We start from the raw sequence: 15,161 nt of genomic DNA, 5'->3' as shown, positions 1-15,161 counted from the left end.
TGGCCCAGTAATGGGGACATTGAGGAAGGGACATTTGCTCTTGAAAGCATATAGGTGTCCACAGACCTTCGCTTCAGTCCACTGCCTGGGCCACATGAGGAGTTAGTATCTCATAAGCTCGCATATCCTCAGTCCCAAGCATATTGCCTCTAATCTCACCGCAGACAGAGGAGGTTGCATGACAGCTCAAGGTGACATCTCTGGTGACCCCATAAACCCAACTAGCTCTGGCTTAACTCAGCTATTCAGTTTTTTTATTTATTTTATTTATTTTTTATTAAATGAAGTACTTTCCATGTACAAAGCCCTGTGCTGGATGCTGTGGAAACTAAAAAGCGAGTAAGACACAGTCCCTGCCCTTGAGGAATTTCCTTCCTAGTAGGGGAACAGAAAATAGGTGGTGCACTCAGGGTAAAATCTCGTGACCAACACAGTGTGCAAACCTGGTTGTTTTGTAATTATTTGTTTATATGTCTGTTTCTTAAATGAAAGAAACTTGGTTGTTCCTTTTTTCCTCCCTCCCTCCCTTTCTCCCTTCCTCCCTTTTTTCCTTGTTGTCATCAGGCATAATAAGCCAGGCACACTGTAAGCCTGCAATGATTAGAACAAACACACATGAGTAAAGGTGGGGGAGGGGTTCAGAAAGGGGCTGGCTCACCGATGGTAGTGGGAAGTACAGGGAGGTGGTCATGGGGTGTCTCCTCTTCCGGTGAGTGTTTAGCTGTGACAATGGATGTCATACTCAGCACTGTACAACCATCTAACTGAGAACTCCCTTAGTCAGGTCACAAACAGCCAATCAGGACTTCTCTCTCACCCCTTGTCCCTGCTCATTTCTGCTCCCATCCCAGCCAGTCTAGGAGATGGATAGTTCTCATCTTGGCTTTTTTGGGTTGTTTCCAGTTTGTGGCTGTTATGAATATGATGCTGCTATGACCTTTCTTGTATATATGTTTCAATGCAAATAGAGACAAATTTGGTTGGATATTTATCCAGGAGTGGAACTGGAAGGCCATAGGATGTGGGTATGCTCAGCTTTAGTGGATGTTAGTTTTTCCAGTGATCTACCACAGGTTACCAAATTACCCCCAAATTTAGTGGTTTAAAACAACCACCATTCTGTGGGCCATGAATCCGGGTATGCTTGGCAGTGTGGGTCTTCTCTGTATGTGGCATTGACTAAGGTCATTAAGATTCAGCTGCCACATGATCTAAAGTGTCCCAGGTGATTTCACCCACGTAGCTGGTGCCTCAGTGGGGACAGCTGCAAGGCTGGGCTTGGCTGGACCTGTCGAGATCCTCAGTGAGGCCTCTCTAGCCTGACAATCTCAGGTGGCTCCCCTCAGAGTGAGTATTCAAGGAGACTGAGGCAGAAATCTGTCAGGCTACTTCTGACTGAGCCTCGGCAGTTATGCAGCATCACCTCTGACACGTTCCGTTGGTCCCACAAGCCACTGAGGCCCGCTCAGATTCAGGGGAAGGAGAATGAGATCCCACCTCTGTGTGGGAGAAGGAACAGCATTAGCGCCCATTGTAATATACCGCCCTGCCGATACTATTCCAAAGTGGTCGTACCAATTTCCACTCCCGCCAGCAGTTTATGGGGCTGCCATAGTGAGGTCTTTAATACTAACTTCTGGTGCAGTGAACAAAGCCTGTTCACATATGTCTGGAAACTTCTTTCTTCTTCCCCCTAACCAGTTACAGGGCAAAGTTGCTTTCACTGCACCCGAAGAAACTGTCTCAATTTCTCTAGGGAAAAATGTGATTCAATTGAGTTACCTGTCTTAGCCTCCTACCCCCTCATGACAAGCTTATCAAGTGGCCACTCAGCTCCTTCCATCCTTCTCTCCTCACCCTCAGGACCAGCCTCTCTCCCACCTCTGCTCTTGCCTCCCCAGGACTTGCCCCAATGCCAGGCAGTCCCCATTTTTCCTCAGCCTTCAATCTTCCCAACTCTACCACTGCTTCTTTTCTCTCACACACAACTCCCAACTGGATTGTCTGAAAAAGCATTGAAAACTTAAAGTGGACACACTAATAATTTTGGTTTTTTTAATGTATTTTTAGTGATTGACTCTGAATTGTAAAGTTGATCTCAAATCCAACAGAGAAGGACCTCTGAAGACAGAAGGGAATGAGAGACAGATTTTTAGTTAAACAATTTATATAATACACATACATTCATAAATCTACATACATATACATACACACATATATAACAGAATATATAAACAAAATAGAATACATATAATATAAAGATTATACATATATATGTATACAGAGGGTGCTAAAATGTATACACATTTTAAGAAGGGAAAACTGTATTAAAATTGTAATACTCAGTATATACTGATAACACAAGTCATGTTTGACTTCTGCAATTACAAGAGGTGCTCAAAGTGGTTACCATCAGCATAATTTTAATACAGTTTTTTCCTTTCTTCAAATGTGTATACATTTTTTTGGCACCCTCTGTGTGTGTGTGTGTGTGTGTGTGTGTGTGTGTGTGTATAATCTTTTCTCCTAGAATAGTCTGGAGAGGAAGACATGTTTTTCAGTTTATCAAAATATGAGTTTCAGCACTTCTTATTATTGTAACCACAAAGAAAAGTGCTGACAGTGATTAAGATGTCTAGTGGTTTACAGGTTTTTAGAACACTTTTCTAGATCTCCTCGCATAGGGACATAAGATTGAGAAGACTCTCCAGAAATCTCGTTGGCATATTACTATGTCTGGAGAATCTTCTGGATACCTAAATGATTTACCCTCAAAGCAAAACTATATTTATTGTCTTTTGGAAATGCCCCTGTTGTCCATTTTAGTGACAAAAACCCAGGAATTATTCTGAAATGGAACAGAGCAAGTGCAGGGGGGAAGAAAGGCCTGTGGTCCTGGCTGGTGGCAGTGCCCCACCAGGGGACCCTGCCTGCCTGTCTGTGCCTGCTGTCAGGCCTGGCCCAGGCTGAGCAGGCACCGAGGGCAGGTGTGCCTCAGCCTGCTCTGGGTGAGATAACAAATCCTGTGAACAGCAACAAGATGTTTGGGGTCACGAAGGTTACACGCTGCTGGGCAACTTGCATGTCTTAGCCGTGCCCACCCTCCACCCCCCTGGGGCTTCTCTGACAGACAATTAGAGCTTTTGATTTATTAGTGGCCATCGTCAGGGTCAGGCTCTCCTGTTTCCTAGCAGTGAGCAGAGCACACAGGACTTCGCACCATCAGTGCTGTGGCATCCAGGTTTGGCGACAAAGTGCTCAGAACCTCAGCTTATCAAGCCTGTGTTGTCCTACCCTGCAGCAAATTTGCATTAAGAAAGAGTGACTGGTAAGCCAGCAAATGGTGTGAGACCATCCACTTAGAAGAACGGCTGTTGGACTCCATGGAATGAAAGTATGCTGAAGGGATGGGACTTTCGGTTTAAAAATTCTCAGCATTCCAGCTTTTTCTCATCAGGACACGGCTTGAAGCACCAGAGATAGCACACTGCTGGCCACCCTCATTTCGTTTCCACAAATGGAAGTGGCAGCAGCTAGCTGTGCAACCTTGGGCCAATCATTAATTTCTATGAGCTTCATTTTCTCCCTGGGAGCAAATTGGACTTGACTATGAAGATCCTTTTTGGTACCCATATTCTAAATTCTATTTTATTTCAATTTGATTTGAATACTAGGCACATAATGAATGCTAGATATTACTGTATGCCAGACTGTGCTAAAACCATCCGTCATATTGCGTCCTTCTTCCAACAACGCTCTGGGTAGGCCCTATTACGATCACATCCAATTTTATGCACAAGGAAATGGAGGCACAGAGAAGTTAAAGAACTTTCCTGAGGCCACACAGCTAGTAACTGGTAGAACCAGGATTCAAACAGCCGCTGGCTTCAGGGGCTAAACTTCAGCCGCCTGCTGTGCCATGAGATCCTGGAGGGTTACTGTTAGTCTTGTCATCTCTGAGGGACCCACTCGGGGCTGCACAGCTGGCAAGTGGTGGGTCCCAGACCGAAGGCCAGGTTTTGTCAGAATGTAAAGTCTACCCCTCATGATTCTGCTGTAATAGCTCCCATGTGCTGTTTATAACGACAAACTCTCAGAAACATAAGTGTAAGTGGCTGATGGCAGGTCATTTGTCACCTAAATAGTGGCATAGCCATACAAAATAATGTGCCTTAAAATCACATGGGAGAATATCTATTTATGTGGGAAGGTGCTCAAGATCATTAAGTGCAGAAAGCAGTTACAAAACAACGTGTGGCTTAAATTCACATGCAATCATGGAAAGGGTTATGAAAAAGAAGAATGGAATACAATTTCTAACCTATTAGATTGGCAAAAACATAAATGGTCTGACAACATCAAGTGCTGCTGAAGACATATGGAAGTGGGAACTTTTATATACTGCTGGAGGGAGGATGTATTGGCAAAAAAGACTTGGGAAGTCAACTTGGCATCTTGAAATATTTATACCCTTCAACCCAGCAATTCCAGTTCTAAATACCCATCTTAAGGAACACTTGAAATGTGAGCAAGGAAACTTGTACAAAGGATTTCCTTGAAGCAATGGTTGTAATAGTAAAATATTAGATACAATCTAAATTTTAACAATAGAGGAATGAATAAAATGTGATATATTCACACAACAGAATACTACACAGCTCATTAAACAGATCATGGAAAGATGTAAAAACTGTAGAATGGAAGTAACAGGCTTCAGATCAATGTGCACAGTAATTACTTTTTGTGTACACACACCACACACACATATACATACACACATACAGTAGTCCCTGCATATCCTTGGGAGATATATTCCAAGACCCCCAATGGATGTCAGAAACCACGGATAGTACTGAACCCTATATATACTGTTTTTTCCTATACATACATATCTATGATTAAGTTTAATTTATAAATTAGGCACAGTAAAAAATTAACCAAAATAACTAATGATAAAATCAAACCATTATAACAATACACCATAATAAAAGTGATGTGAATGTATTCTCATTCTGTCTCTCTCTCTCTCTCTCTCTCTCTCTCTCTCTCTCTCTCTACCCCCGCCCCATACCCGAGGGGGCTTCAAAGGGGCAGGCAGGGAGCGTCTACAACATGAAGACACTGGACAAAGAGATGCTTCATGTCGCAGGCAGGACAGAGCAGGAAGGCTAGAGATTTCATCACGCTACTTAAAACGGCATGCAATTTAAAACTTATGAATTGTTTATTTCTGGAATTTTCTATTTAATATTTTGGGACCACAGTGGATAGAGAATAACTGAAATCATGGAAAGTGAAACTGCAGATAAGGAGAGTATGTATATACTCATACATACAGTCTGGAAGGAAACATAACAATTCATGCTATTGATTACTCTAGGGGAATGAGGAAGGAGAATGGAACTGCAGAGAGAAACCAAGGGCACGCCAACTTTATCTGAAATATTTTACTTGTACACACACACACGCACCCGCACACATGAACACACATTATTACCAGATGGTCAAGTTTATCAATGCTGCTGCTGAACAGTACGGGTATATTTGTTAGATTCCTCGGTTAATCTATATTTTCTGTAAGAAAGGTTTTTCAACTTACCCCAAATGTGCTTTGATTTTTATAAAATAAGAAGTATGTATTTTCATGGGGGAAAATGATCTTGAAATATTCATAGTGGCTATCTCTGGTGTTGGGATTATGGTGATTTAGATTTTCTCCGTTTTGCATATCTGTGTTTTCTAGATTTTCCAAAGTGAATATTTATTGCTTTCATATAAGAGAAAAATGACTCCTGAGTGAGGCATTTTCACCCCTCCCTGTGGTTGCTAGTGTTTCCACCTAGGATTTAACTGTTAGCTGCCAGGAAAAAATAGTTAGAATTATGACCAACTCTCACTCTCCCCTTCAAAAAAAAGAGTGTGGGATCAATATTGACTTTTATAAAATACGTGAGGCAGGGACGGGCTAGTGGCAGACCACTATCTGCAGACAAGAGAGAAACAACTTCTATCTTCATTTTTAGCTCAGAGCACATGTCTAAAAGACCTGCAGGTAAACTGTGTGGCAGTTGGTTCAAAAACATGAATCCCTTGAAATGATTTTGATTTCTTCATTAAGATGTTTTTATTTAATAGGTACAAGAATTTGGATTGACTGATACTTCCACTAAGGTGTCCAAAATACATTGTCGTCCAAAGTAAGACATTGTAGGGAGGGAAAGAACAACTGACGACTATCAGGACAATCCAGGCACAGGGGACATAAGGTCGGCCTAACTACGACGGTTGGAAGTTCTGTGTGCAGCCCAGAACTCTTACTGCCAAGCATCCAACATTCACTCAGTCATGCAGGGAGTATTTACTGAGCGCCTTCTGGGACCCAGGCACTGTGTCGGTCCTGGAAAAACAGCAATGACCATGACAGACTTGGGTGGCTCCCTCCGAGCTCATCACCTCCAGTAAGAGGACCAGCCCTGCCTTTGGACTGCTCTGGTGTAGCACAGCGTCAGACTCTGGATTTTTAAGTCACACATGAGACTTCCATATTTAAACCTGCATTTGATTCCTTTATGGTAGTGGGTGGCGGAGACGAGGACATAGGACGGGACCGAAGCATTGGGATAATTGCAGCCCATCAGCTAGAGGGGAAGAATGTAAAATAAATAATCACGTAATTTATGAATTGTAAGTATGATAAGTGACTTGAGTCCAGGGTGTATCATAGAAGGATCTGACCTGGTCCAGGAGCTCACAGGTTTTCCTAAGGATGTGACAGTACACTGAGACCTAAGGGATACATAGGACTTAGGCTGGGAAGAGGGATGGAAGGGGTCCTGTATGTTTAAAAGTGAGAAGGAACACATGGCACATTTATGGATCCAAATGACGCCAATATGGCTGGAGCATAAAGAATGGAAGTCCATATGCTTGCTTTGTTTCTTTATTTTCCTATATTCTTTTCGGGGGAAAAAATATTGTTCTTGAAAGCCACACTTCACTGTGAGCATTTGACAGCAATAAAAGGCTTTCTGGAGGCTTCAAGTAAAGCAGACACACTCCGTTTGCTGGGAAGTGCACAGGAAGTGTCAGGGCAGCCAGGGAACAGGCGGGACCACCTCTTCCGAATGCTGGCCGTGGGGGCAGAACCAGCTCTGCTCCTGTCCCCTATGACTTGTGTTGCGGTGGCTCCACATCAGCTGGGAGAGCAGCTGTGGTCTGTCAGGGCTCCTATGTGCATTTTTATGAGCTGACTGGTTTTGATCTCCTGTACTCCCTCTTGCTGCTTCCTGTATTAGGGTTTTATCTTTCAAGGGGCCTAGAAATCCTGTGTCTGGGCACGATCACAGAGACGGGTTCCAGCCTGGCTGACCAGGGACAGGGGCAAATCTGGCACTGATAAAAACAGGCTCCTTGCCCCTGCAGGGCTGGCTCTGCCATTTTGTCTGGGATAGCACTTTCACTGCTAGCATCGTTACTGAAGGTCCATCTGGAATGTTTGCTCCATGACACGTAACTTGGTGAGGGCAGAGGGTCCATCAGAACTGTGCTAAGAAACCCCCTGAGCCCACCACCAGGCAGCACTGCCCAGCTCCCGGGTCAGCACAGAGACCCTCCCACAGCTCCAGAGCTGCACATGGCACAGGGACAGCTCAACTAGCCTTAGCTCCACACACGGCCCAAGGACAGTGTACACGTGAGTCTTGCTGTTTAAACCTGCATTTGATTCCCCCCAAAATCATCATGCTCTTTCTGTGATGCTCTCTCTCTGGCTTCCAGGGAGGGTAATTATGGCAGGTATATAAAGTAGTGCTAAAAACGACATGCTTTGGAATCAGAAAGATCTGGGTTTGAATCCCAACTTTGCCACTTCAACTCTTCAAATGTAAAATGGGAATATCATACCTAGCTCATGGGGTTGTTGTACGGATGAAATGAGATGGTGTGTGTCAAATACTCGGCAGAGTGCGTGATGGGTGGTGTGTCGTCAGTAACCACTTGAACCTGGGAGAAATGACTTTTCCTCCCTTACTCTCCACAGCAAAGCCACTCTGCTGCGTGTCCGCTCTGCAGGCTGGACCAGGGGCTCCCAGGGCTATGCAGATGGTCAGCAAGGGCTTTCAGACTCTGCCCATTACTACCCAGGGCTGTTAAAACTCTAATTAGGGACTTTTGGGAGTCAGTCCTCCTCTAGCCTCAAATCAATTGCCTTTCATTTCAAACCACTTCTGTGGTATCTGTCCTGTGCCCCTACTGTCTGGTTTGACAAGATTTTCTACATGACAAAAACCAGAACAAAACTTCCTAATCCCAGCCAAGTGAGTGAGGTGCAATGTGAAATGAAAATTAAGAGGTTTTTTTTGTTTGTTTTTTTAACATTTAAAGCATATTATCCATTTCTTATTGCCTCAAACACTAATAGTTCAAGGTTCCCTAAAAATACTTTAAAAGGGTCATAGCTATGCTGATGTCTCCCGGTTATTTTCAGGAGTCTCTAAAGGGGACCTGGAAGGCAGCCACCAAGCAGTCCACTCCCTGCGGTCACCACAGCTGGCTGTTGCCCTGCTCTCTCCCCGTGTAGCGCCGGCTGGTGCTGGTCTCTGGCTGCAATGATGCCCCAGGGGGGCTCACTTCTGCCATCTTGATGGTTCCTGCTGAGAACACCAACACCGACCACCCCGGACCCCTGGCCACTGTCCTTGAGGGTCACAGGACGGTGCTAGGATACCTGAAGAGGCTGGGAGAACAGATGCCCCCAACTCTGTGCTGTACCATCTTCTGACTCTTCCCCTTCACCTGTGCCCATTCTCCTAAAGTGTTTTCTGAAGAGCTCAGTCTGCTTCTGGCTTCTCATCCTCATCCAGAATCTTAGAGACTTTCATGAATGGGCTTCCTTCCTGGATGGTTCAAACCCCATCAGGGGGCCAGAAAACAAATGCTCAGTATATATGGATGAATGCCAGCAGATACAGGAACAGGGGTTAGAGTGTGATCTCCACTAACAGCACCTGGGGAGCCCCAGATATCCATCCCATGGGCATTGCCGTGCATCCCACTAGCACACAGTTAAATACACAATGAGCTGACTCCTATCTATAACATTAAAGCAGGAATTACTGATTGACAACTTAAAGTTAAAAGGCAAAATAACTGAGAAAATAGACAAAATTACCTGGAAACACACTTAAATATGAATCATCCCGGAGGGCAGAAACGTTAACAATAAAAATAGTAGTGATTTAAGAGATTCATTTTGGATTAATATTCTTTCAGAGAGTTACTTAGAACCAAAGAGAAATTTTTTGTTTTTTCCAGGACTTTATTGGGGAATAGTGTGTACTTCTAGGACTTTTTTCCAAGTCAAGTTGTTGTCCTTTCAGTCTTAGTTGTGGAGGGCGCAGCTCAGCTCCAGGTCCAGTTGCCGTGGCTAGTTGCAGGGGGCGCAGCCCACCATCCCTTGCAGGAGTCGAACTGGCAACCTTGTGGTTGAGAGGACGGGCTCCAACCAACTGAGCCATCCGGGAGCTCAGTGGCAGCTCAGCGCAAGGTGCCGTGTTCAATCTTAGTCGCAGGCGGAGGAGCCCACCATCCCTTTCGGGACTCGAGGAATTGAACTGGCGACTTTGTGGTTAAGAGCCCATTGGCCCATGTGGGAATCGAACCGGCAGTCTTCTGAGTTAGGAGCTCTAACCGCCTGAGCCACCGGGCCAGCCCCACCAAAGATAAAATTTTTAATTCATGGGAAACTTTGTTAAGTAAGCAGAGTAAGCGTACTGATTTAAATAAATCAGGGAAAATATGCCTTAATTTGGAAACAATTTTCTAAAAAAAGACATAAAATTCATAAAACAGTTCTAGGACTTATAAATACTACCATTCTCGCCCAAACACTTACATTTAAAAAAATCGTGGTAACTGAAAAAACAAAAATGCTAAAGGCACAAAAGCACATAAAAGTTTGCCAGAATTTTTGTTTGTTTTGTTTTACTATTTTATTGCTTTATTTTTTACTATTTTCATATTTTCATCAGTGGTCATTCTGTGTCATAAGCTATCAGCCTATTTTGTTTTGAATGAATCTGAGCCACTTTTGTTAAGTGCAGACTGCTCTTGGGGGGGGGTGTGGTCCCTGCACTCTTGGCAGCTTGCTATTTTGGCAAAACAATATCTGACCATTAGCTCAGATATTCTGGAAGTGTCGCTGAACTTAGGTTTATTCTAGGTTTCACAGGCCATTGAAGACATTTGGTAGGAAGTCGTGTGGTAAGCAGATCTCCTATGTGTCTTGGCGAAAGGGAATCCTCAGCTGTTCTTCCTGCTTATGGGCTGCCCCACATGCTCTGACCCAGAGCAGGAGGCCCCAGGGAGTGGCTCTGTCCATGCAGCCATTGTTCCTTCTGATCCTGTAATGATAAGTTTAGCCTGGGACCCAGGGTGACAAATGTCTCAGGCAAGGTGGAAATGGTCACCTAGGGGCTCTAAAAGGGGATCGGGCCTTCCATTCCTGACTCAGACCCCAGGTTCAGGTGTGGTAGGCTTGATCCGCTGGGGGTGTTTCTTCTCTGTTGTACCTCATCTTGGTGACTCTTCTTGGTGCCAATCCCCTGTCCAGGTCACCTGACCCCTTGCCATCTTCATCCCCTGTTCGTAAGCCCTTTGGGTTTAGGCACAAGGACAAAGGTGAGGCAAGAGAGGCACCTGGGATGCAGGGCTCAGCCCCAGTCCTGTGTTTGGCTCCAGGGTGCAAGGTGTGCATGAGGTGGCGCAGGACAGCCACCCACTTGTATGGAGCATTGCCACAATTTCCTGCAGCTCTTAGGGACTCTCGAGCCTGACCATGGCTTTGAGAAGTCCCTTCTTCTGCCTGGAATCAGGATCATACCTGAACTGCTGTGCAAAGTTATCACCTTGCTTTTGTAAGAGGGAAACCTCCTAACACAATTTCTACCCATAAAGACCGTCTAGGGGAGAGAACGGCAGGAGGATGCAGGAACCTTGCACACGTATGGCGAGCACTAGCTAGTTGAGTCTCTTTGCGATTGTTTATCTGGAAAATCCACAGGGGTTGGACCCAATGACTTTTCCTTCTCTGCCATCTGTAGTATTTTATGGCGCTAGAAGTCTGTTGTTCTGGGAATAAGCCTGGTAAGATGGTATCTTTAGGCAAAGCGCCTGTGGGCTGTGGTTGGGTACCAGGGACAGCACAGGTGCCCCAGATCTTCTACCAGCACTTGCCCCGACCAGGTGGTTTATTAAGACATTCGTCCTGAGCAATGGAGATTTGAGGGGAGTCCTGGTGACCTCCAGAAGCATGTCCTCAGGGCAAGGCATCAAATTGAGCTCTAAAGTTAATGATGCATAATAGATTCGCCAGCCCCAAGAGCTGTCTCCCAGCACTTACGCGGCCTCCAGTGATTGCGTCCAGGAGCTGCAGGATTGGTGAAGACGACGCTCTGAGCAAAGCCATGCCTGACACTGCAATCAATCAAGCAGTGTGTTTATGCAGCAAAGTGTAGCAAATAGATGATTTTAATTGCTAGTTGTTCTCGAGACCCCTACCAGGATATATTTTTTTTTAAATGTGGCTTAAATTTTCTTAACAGACACGGTGGAGGAATTACAGTTTATTCAGAGGCTGACATGCTGCTGACTGAAGTACAAAGAAGAGTAATCAAGGTTGGTTTTTTAAAAATCTATATATGGCTTTTAACATTTACAAAGAAAATGATTTCAAGGGGTACACGCTGGAAAGAAACAAGCTATAAACAGTTACCAATCAACCAAACACTCGGATTACTAAAAGTATTTCCTCCTCCCCCCCAATCGCTTACCACCCCTTTCCCATAATCAGCATCTAAATGTAAGAGGAATTATCCTTTGTTCATAACTCTCAGGGAAGGGGCACAGGGTCAGATGGAAGGGCATCCTGTGCTGTGCCACCCCAAGACCTCATCTTGGATAGCTTCACAGACACAAACCTCCCTCCTTGACACAGGCAGGGAGGCAGCCTTGCAGGAGGCTCCCACGCACATGAAATCAGGGGAGGCCTCTCAGCGGGCCGGCTGCAGAGCCAGCCTCCCGTGCCCGCTCCTCAGAACTAGACTAGGGAGACCCCTCAGCTGGTGCGTTTTAATATGGAAGAAAGGCCAGAGCCTATGAGGAGAGGGCATTGGCCCTATGTAAAAAGCAAGCCTGTGGACTACCCATTCTTTGAAGCTTAGCCTAGGATCCAGGACCTACTACAAATGCCTTAGGCAGGGTGGAAATGGTCACCTTAGGAGCTCTAAAAGGGGATCCTCCCTCCCATTCTTGACTCAGACCCAGGGTTCAGGTGCTTTGAGCCACAAGGTATCGGCCCAACCTCCTGACCCCTGCATAACAAAGGGGAAATGGAGATGGACTTCAATCCCGTGGCCAATGATCCAATCAGTTATGTCTATGTAATGAAACCCCAATTGAAACTCTGGACACTGAGGCTGGGGTGAGCCTCCTGGTTGGTGAACCCACCCCTGTGCTGGGAGCGTGATGCATCCTGGTTGCACAGGGAGAGGGCACAGAAGTTGTGTTAGGACCTCACCCGATGTGTCTCTTCACTGACTGGTCTTGATTTGTGTTCTTTAGAATAAAACTGTAATAATAAGTATAGCACTTTCCTGAGTTCTGTGAGTCATTCCAGCGAATTACTGAACCTAAGAGGGATGGTTGCAGCATTCCTGAATTTGAAGCCAGTTGGTCAGAAGGACGGGTGGCCTAGGGTCCATCAAACTTGCAGCTGGCATCTGTCATGAGGGCAGTGTTATTGGGGACGGTGCCCCAAACCTGTGGAGTGGGTGCTAACTCCGGGTGATCAGTATCGGAATTGCATGGCAGTCAATATTTAATACTTCGTTTAATATTATTTAACATTACTATTTCATATTAGTGTAATATATTCGTATTTTATTTAAAAGTTATTTTCTAATTAGTTGACATACAATATTATCTTAGTTTCAGGTACAGAACATAGTGATTAGACATTTATACAACTTACAAAGTGATTTCCCTGATAAGTCTAGTATCAACCTGACACCATAATAGTTATTACAATATTATTGACTATATTCCCTAGGCCATACATCCCCACGACTATTTTTATAACTGGCAATTTGTACTTCTTAATCCCTTTCACCTTTTTACCCAGTCCCCTAAATCCCCTCCCACCTGGCAAATATCAATTTGTTCTGTGTACTATGAGTTTGTTTTGTTCATTTTTTAGGTTCTACATATAAGTGAAATCACATGGCATTTGTCTTTCTCTGTCTGACTTATTTCACTTAGCATAATACCCTCTAGGTCCATACATGTTGTCAGAAATGCTAAGATTTCATTCTTTTTACGGCTGAATAATATTCCATTGTACATAGGTACCACCTCTTTTTAATCTATTCGTCTATCACTGGATACATAGGTTGTTTCCATATCTTGGTTATTGTTAGTAATGCTATAATGATCATAGGGATGCATATATCTTTTTGAGCAAGTGTTCTGGATTTCTTTGTATAAATACACAGAAGTGAAATTGCTGGGTCACGTGGGAGTTCTATTTTTATTTTTTTTGAGGAACCTCCATACTGTTTTCCACAGTGGCTGCACCAATCTGCAAGCCCACCACCAGTGCACAAGGGTTCCCTTTTCTCTACATCGTCGCCGACACTTGTTGCTTGTTGATTTATTGATGATGGCTAGGCTATCATCAATAGAATAAATAACGTGAGGTAATACCTCATTGTGGTTTTGATTTGCATTTCCCTGGTGATTACTGACGTTGAAACATCTTTTCATGTCTGTTGGCCACCTGTATGTCCTCTCGGGAGGAACGTCTATTTAGGTCCTCTGCCCAAATCGCTCTAGCAATTTGATATTCCTTCCGGATACTAAGATATAAGTACAAAAGTCACCTATGGGATGTTTGTGGTTTTGTTGTTGTTAACCAAGAAGAGAAGAGGTGTAATGAACCCACCAACACATAATCCAATGATCATTTCATTGGTCATAACTCTCGTGGTTACTCAAACAAGTTGCTGGTTTCCACTTCTGACTATATCTTTTTTAATTTTTACACTGTGTTTATGTGTACTAATTTGATGAGGAGAGGTAGGCATGAAGTTCCTGGCTAACGAGGTTAAGCTATAAAGTTGTTAATCCATTAAAAATGATTAAGATTCTCTTCTGTGGCCAAAGAAAATCAGACCTGGAGAGTAGATGAAAACAGTATTCTATTAAATCGCTATCGTTCCTCCACATGCATTACTCAGTGTAAGAGTTACTACACAGTTAGTAGTACTTGTTTTCAATGGCAGAGGCCTCCAGAAAGTTGGATAGACTAGGGCAGCAATAACTGTTTTCTAGTTTGGGGAACGTTCCTTCTGAAATGAAAATATGGTCCGAGTGAAAAGTGAACAGGTATTGTGGCAAACACTCCTGAAATCAGGCAAACCCTGGGAAAAAGTGCTACAGATGTGGGCTCTGAATGGGGCAAAGGAAACTTGCTGATTAGTCGGGATTGTCTGAATTTTCTTTTTTCCATCTTCTTAGTCTAGGGGATTATATTTGAGATGCTATGAGAGCCCAAGAGCTTGAATTATGTAGTTTCCGACAATTAGGGTGACTCCAATTTCTTTGTTTTAAGTTGTGGGAGATGCAAAGAAGAGAGGAAGCAGAGACAAGTAATGTTTGCTCTCTGGAGAGAAACAAAAAGGCACAAAAATGGAAATCACCATTGAATATGAAGGAAACATGGCCACCATGTTAATATACAACTATTCTCTTCCTGGAATTCCTTCTTTTCTAGAATAAATTTCCTTAAACTGTTACATAGGGATAAAAGATAAAGTAATAGAACGCCACTGACAAGCATAATGAAAATGGCACCAGGGATGTTTTTTTTTAACCGATAGCATAACAGCTGGCAAATGGAATCTGTGGTCCTTAATCACGACTTATATTTTTCATAGTATGATGATAACCAGCTGTTAATGGTGATTTATATTTTTGTAACATGATCACAATACATAATGAATATATTTAAAAATCCACTAAAGTTTGGGAGCCAGAATATAGCAGAAAAGAAAAATTGTATTCTTAACCAGCATCCAACACAAAATAGCTTGATTCATCAAATACCA

The sequence above is a fragment of the Rhinolophus ferrumequinum genome, assembly GCF_004115265.2.
Source record: "Rhinolophus ferrumequinum isolate MPI-CBG mRhiFer1 chromosome 5 unlocalized genomic scaffold, mRhiFer1_v1.p scaffold_110_arrow_ctg1, whole genome shotgun sequence".
Taxonomy (NCBI): Eukaryota; Metazoa; Chordata; class Mammalia; order Chiroptera; family Rhinolophidae; genus Rhinolophus; species Rhinolophus ferrumequinum.
This window is presented reverse-complemented; position numbering follows the sequence as displayed.